Source organism: Aedes aegypti, chromosome 2, assembly GCF_002204515.2.
Source record: "Aedes aegypti strain LVP_AGWG chromosome 2, AaegL5.0 Primary Assembly, whole genome shotgun sequence".
NCBI lineage: Eukaryota > Metazoa > Arthropoda > Insecta > Diptera > Culicidae > Aedes > Aedes aegypti.
This window is the reverse complement of record NC_035108.1, coordinates 363,577,754-363,584,010: the sequence shown is the minus strand read 5'-3', so window position 1 is coordinate 363,584,010 and position 6,257 is coordinate 363,577,754.

Here is a 6,257-nt window from a genome sequence, read left to right as displayed (position 1 = left end):
AATACAGGGCTTTACTATGATGTCCGGATTTAATGACACTTGCACAGTTTCCCGGGTAGCCTCTTTTTACTGCCGTGTTTTCGAATTGTTAAACTATCTGTACACAATCTCACTGAAAAACTTTTTAAATATTACTTTTTTCTCAATTAGGGTTGTCATGTCTATTACGGCTTAACCAGCCGACGGTGTTTTGAAAATACCTGAAGGTCGTAGACACAAAAGTCAATTTGGACAAATTGAGATGTAAGATTGTGAAAAATAATAGAATCGTTCTGGTGGGCTTCGATCCCACGACTCCCAATACGCTAGACTGGACGCGTTGGTTAACGTGTGTAATGTAAAAGTAATATGTTTGTAAATGTTGTAACTAGAAGTTATGGGTAAACTTAAACATAATGATGCTATATTTTTCGTTTATTCAATGAATTTTACCAAAGTGTCGGGATATTGGTACTGTCTAGATTTCAATTCACCACGGTAGTACCTAAACTGTTTTTTCCAACGTAAACCGAGAAGTCAGAAGTTTTTTTTTCCTCGTCATGATATGGGGTCATGCACAAATTACGTCACGCTTCAAGGGGGGAGGAGGGGTCAAGCCAAGCGTGACAAGCCTTACAAATTTTTTGAATGACTCATACAAAAAACGTGACCCTCCCTGTGGGGGAGGGGGTCGAAAAGGTCGAAATTTAGCGTGACATAATTTGTGTAACATTTCTAACATGAAAAACAAGAGCTTCTTCTTATCATTTTTTAAATGAATCGTCTCTCGTCTCTCGTCTCTCGTCTCTCGTCTCTCGCCTCTCTTCTCTCGCCTCTCTTCTCTCGTCTCTCGTCTCTCGTCTCTCGTCTCTCGTCTCTCGTCTCTCGTCTCTCGTCACTCGTCTCTCGTCTCTCGTCTCTCGTTTCTCGTTCCTCGTCTCTCGTCTCTCGTCTCTCGTCTCTCGTCTCTCGTCTCTCGTCTCTCGTCTCTCGTTTCTCGTCTCTCGTCTCTCGTCTCTCGTCACTCGTCTCTCGTCTCTCGTCTCTCGTCTCTCGTCTCTCGACTCTCGTCTCTCGACTCTCGTCTCTCGTTTTTCGTCTCTCGTCTCTAGTCTCTAGTCTCTAGTCTCTCGTCTCTCGTCTCTTGTCTTTCTTTCTTTATTTTCATAAAATAAGAGTAAATAATAGAAGGAATAAGAATGATTGAATGTTTATACTCTTTTTATATCTTCGAAATTCTTCAATAAGATTCCATGTGGCTATAAACACATGATATTTTAAGAAAAATTTAAAACAAAATTTAACATTGTAATTGACTTGATAATACCAGTATCAGTACACCAGAGTTGGGAAATATCATGAGATTCACACTAATTTGGCTAAGCATATCAAACCACAGTCAGCGTAGCCAGTGAAACTCAAGCTTATCGATTTTGCAGGCCATTGGTCCTCAGCCTAACTCATAGTGCGGACCATATCATTTCTCTCAAAATATGATGCGGGCCACACCATAAATCAGAGATGCATTTGAACGTGTTCTGTTTAAAGCTAGTGCTCACGTGAGCCGTGATCAAGTTCAAACAATCTGTAATGTTTGATCACAGCGCGCTGTTCATCTCATGGCAACCGCTTTCGTTGTCAATTGTTTTTCTCGATGGATGTTGCAAGGACAGAAAAAAATATTGATTCATGATGAGTAAACATTTTAAGTACGTAATAAATCAATTGTTATTTTTAAGCATCATTTTTGTTTCAGAATCATAGAATCTCCTGAATATCAAGCATGAAAGAGTGCCCAGATTCGAAATTATATGGCCCAGGACGTCGATTCCAGAAGCATGTTTTGGAGTAATCTGTGATTAATTTGGCTGCTGGTTATTGTTCAGTGTGAAATAAAATCAATATAAATATGCTTGAACATTTCTGTAACTCATTTTTTTGATCTGAAGACATTATGGAAACATACGAGGCATTATATATAAATTAAATCTATTATCCGGTTATTAATTTGCCCAATTATCGATTGAATTTCATCTCGCTTTTGAAGGAAGTTTTTAGATGGGATTCATATACTGGAAATCTGACCGTATGATTGACATCCGATTTACGGTACCATTTTGTCAAAGAGCGCAAGTCCTGTGTATATGTTCATGATTTATCATAGCTTTAGTTTAGCCTAAATAGCGCTTATCGGGGTACAAGAATGATCCGATAACAGACTTTTCATACCTCTCCAACCTTATAGTCTTTTGTCCACAAAAAACAAAGATTTTTTTGGCCCTTTTAATCGAATTCGCGTTGTACTCATATTTCGGTAGATTGTATGATGGAACCTGTGAAACGCTAAGGTTGAAGTTTATAAATGCGAAATTCTTACTTTGGAGATCACTACTTCGTGATCAATCCAGTTGCCTTGTGTGTGATCAAAACACTGAACATGAACACGAGAGCAATGAAATGAACATTGACGAACGCTCACAGAACATGAGCGTTCAAAATGCATCTCTGATTTGAAGCCTGTAATGACACTACAGATTTAGAAAGTTCATACATCCTAGGTACGGTAGTGTGGAGAACTACGTGATTTTCGCGAAATTCAGGTAAATTACTATTATCAGTCGCAGCCCTGATAATAACATATTAACAAGATATTTTTTATGGTTTTATCGTTCCTTAAGTGCTATTGTGTGTGTGACACATACGCATGGATCACAAGTTGTATGAAGAGTACAAAGAGGCGAATATTAAAAGGCGTATGAAATACGGCAGACTTCGATCGGCTGGTCACTAAGTGCGAATCTAGGAAGAAAGAGTTGCAAAAATAATATTCAGCAGAGAACCAGGTACAGGTTGTCGACTTCGTGGAAGACCAATAATTCGCTGGCTGTACGCAGTGGTAGAGGAGGAAAAGTTGTAGTGCTTATTTACATATAATTTACAATTTTTGTTTTGCATTGCTTTTAATTGTGATTTTATTAAATTTTTCCTTAGACATAAACATATTATTTTACTGCTCTTATTTGTGCACAAAAAACGTTATCTATACGGTATTTCAACTTTTGAGCTAAGAATATAGATTTCATACTTAAAAATTCACAATTTAGAAGTACATAGATCTTTATAATAAATCTTCGAGCTGTTCAAGATGGCAGCATTTCACCACATGATCCAAGAGATGCAGACTCTACCCCTCAGCGAAGACGGAAAGACCAAGAAACTGGAATATATCTACGAGACGGCAAGGATGAAAGGATACAAGGAAAGGACGATAAAAGCCAACATCGACTTGATACCTACTAATCGTTCCCGAGATGAACCTTACAGCTCTTAAATTTAAAGTTTCTACAAACGAGGGAATGGATGTACCTAATAGCTCCTTAATTTTAAGTTCCAAAAAAAAGTTTAGGGAATTATTACTATACCTAGTTTAAAAATATAATGTGTGCATACGATGGTTTTCTTCAAGTCGTGTCACTACACTGAAGTTGAGGTCGAAATACGCGTATCTATCAAAGGATACAAATGCTAGTGGAAATAAACGGCATAGTACTGAATTCGGTTTTTCATTTTAATAGGTCTTAATTTTAAATTTAATTCTACATAAATATTAAAGCAGCAGTTTTGTGAAATAAATGAATTCTACTCACAACGTCAAACACATTTTCAAGATCAAGCACGATCGTAAACCGTGCATGCTTCGTTTCCTCCCCTTTTCCATCATTATCGACGACATAGTTGTAGATGCCACAATCCAACACATGTTTATTTTGCTTCCACCATGCAGCAGTACATTGATCTGTGTTCGAAACTGCAGTCAGCACCATACGAGAGCAATAAACCGCTGCTGTACTAGTACCCTTTACGCACTCTGTCGAACTTGATGCACCGCGGCATTCCAATCGTGGCCAGTCGTTTATGAGTCAATCAAATGTTCCTCATAATTCTAAAATCGGAATCCAAATAAACCAAATGGGGGCACCTAACTCATGCAGTAGCATCAACGATATGGACTGTGTTCTGTACTGCTTGCAGTGCATTCTATAATAAAATCTCTTACAATACGTTTCCACTTACCAAGGGTGTATCTACTATTTCTATAAAGGAGAATTGGATGGTGATTGAACAACTTTCAAGGCGATAATCGAAGAAAATAAAAACAGAAGGAATTCAGACAGACTTCTCCAAGAACTAATTCTAGCATTAATTGAGGAACTTTTCAAAGATTTCACAATGAATTATTCTAATAACTCCAATAATTATTTATACATTTTTTTTTTGTTTGAAGATCAAAAGCTTGTTCTTAAGATAAAGTTTCGATTTTCTAATAATTAGTGGAAGCAGACATGTTATACATATGTAATATTTGGCTTTTACACCTTCAAATTAATTTTTGAAAGTCCAATTTTTATCATGCATAAGCCAGGATACTTTATACCATCTGGCCAATTTATTGGAATCTCACTCGTCGTGACAATATGTCTACTTGAATGTTTCAAATGAAGAGCTTTTTGTTAATGTACGAATATTATATGTTGAGTTTTGGAAGCATTAGGAAAAATCTTCCATTCTTGCAAGTAAGAAGATAAAATATCCAAACTTTTATGAAATCCACTACAGATAACACGCAGGCTTCGTCCTTTGGCGGAGAGGTTTGTTTCATCCGCAAATTAAGATATTTGACATCCCTGAGGTAGCTCAGGTAAGTCAGCTTTGAAAATATTGTATAATATTGGCCCCAAAATGCTGCCAAACACCAGCTCCTATAGGAAGTCTCTCAGACTTGGAGTACTAATAATCAACCTAAAGTGTACGATTTGATAAATTACTTTGAATTATTCTAACAATGTATGTTGAAAAATTAAAGTTATTTAATTTTACAATCACGCCTTCTTGCCAAACACTGTCGAATGCTTTTTCTATGTCTAGGAGAGCAAGACCAGATTTGTTGGAACGGACCAAATTTGTTACCCTTAAAAGTTAACAAGTGGTCGAATGTCCTTGGCGGAATCCGAACTGTTCATTGGCAAAAATAGAATTTTCGTTAATTTTGACCATCATTTTGTTCAAAATGACCTTTTCAAAAAGTTTACTGATAGAAGAAAGCAAATTGGTTGGACGATATCTGGGAGTTTCTGCGGATTTTTTGTCTGGTTTTGAAATTTGGTACAACCTTGGCATTTTACCATTTCTTAAACGCGTTTTTAAACAGCAAAGCAAGTTTTTGAACTCTTCGCAATTAGTTAGTTTTCCTCTTTCAACGCCGGTGTTGGCATCTAAGGTTTTCCCAAAATTTTTGATAATTTCCAAAGGGACCAATTGAGAAATGCTATTTTCAAATTTTTTGGTTCTTAATTGAGAAAACCATTTTTTTTGCAAATCCTGCCATATAATTTTCATAGCAGGATCGCGAGTGCGTTGAAAGTACCTTCTCCTCACGTTTTTAAGACAGATCAAGAGTTTAAAATCATCATCAATAAGCACAGATTCGAATTTCACTTCACATTTTGGTATTGCTATTGCTTCAAAAATGGAATTTGTTAAAGTTTCAAGAGCGTTGTCAATATCAAGTTTGCAAAGGAATGGTAACATCAAGATTACAAACGCTGTATGTTTCATATGTATTCCAGTCGGCATGAAAATCATTAAAAGTGTAGCTGATAGGGTTGAGAATCGCTTCATAGGATATTTGAAATGAAACACGAACATGATAAGAATCGAAATCAGCGTGAGTAACCAGTTGGCTACAAAGTTGACTAGAGGTGATTAAGACCAAAGCAATCGTAGAAGGATTTCTAGAAGAGTAAACCCAAGATTATTGAATTGAGAAATATCCTGCAGGGCACTTTTAAAACAAAATATTTCCGTTGGAATTGTTTCGTCATTTTTGTCATGTGCAATATTTGGCATTCAAGTCACCAAAATGAAAAACAAATTAACATACAGTCCAGTGCATTGGAAAGGAAAATAGGCAGCTAAAAAAGTATAACCATCAAGCTGTGTTTTAACAGAAACATCCAAAAATTTGAATAACTTTGGTTCCAAATAACGCAAAAAGTTGATGGTTAATGCGCTTTTGAATGATGGTAGCATGCTCCATGCAGTTAATCATTGCAATGAACAAAAAAGTTTGGATCTTTTTTGAGATTTTTAAAATTGTGATAAATTCCATCAAGACCACAAGAAGCCACAAGTAATTGAAAACGTTTGTTACACATCCTGAAGAAACACAAATCATTGTGTCAAGAAAAACTTGAAGAAAATCCTGAAAAAAAAAACTT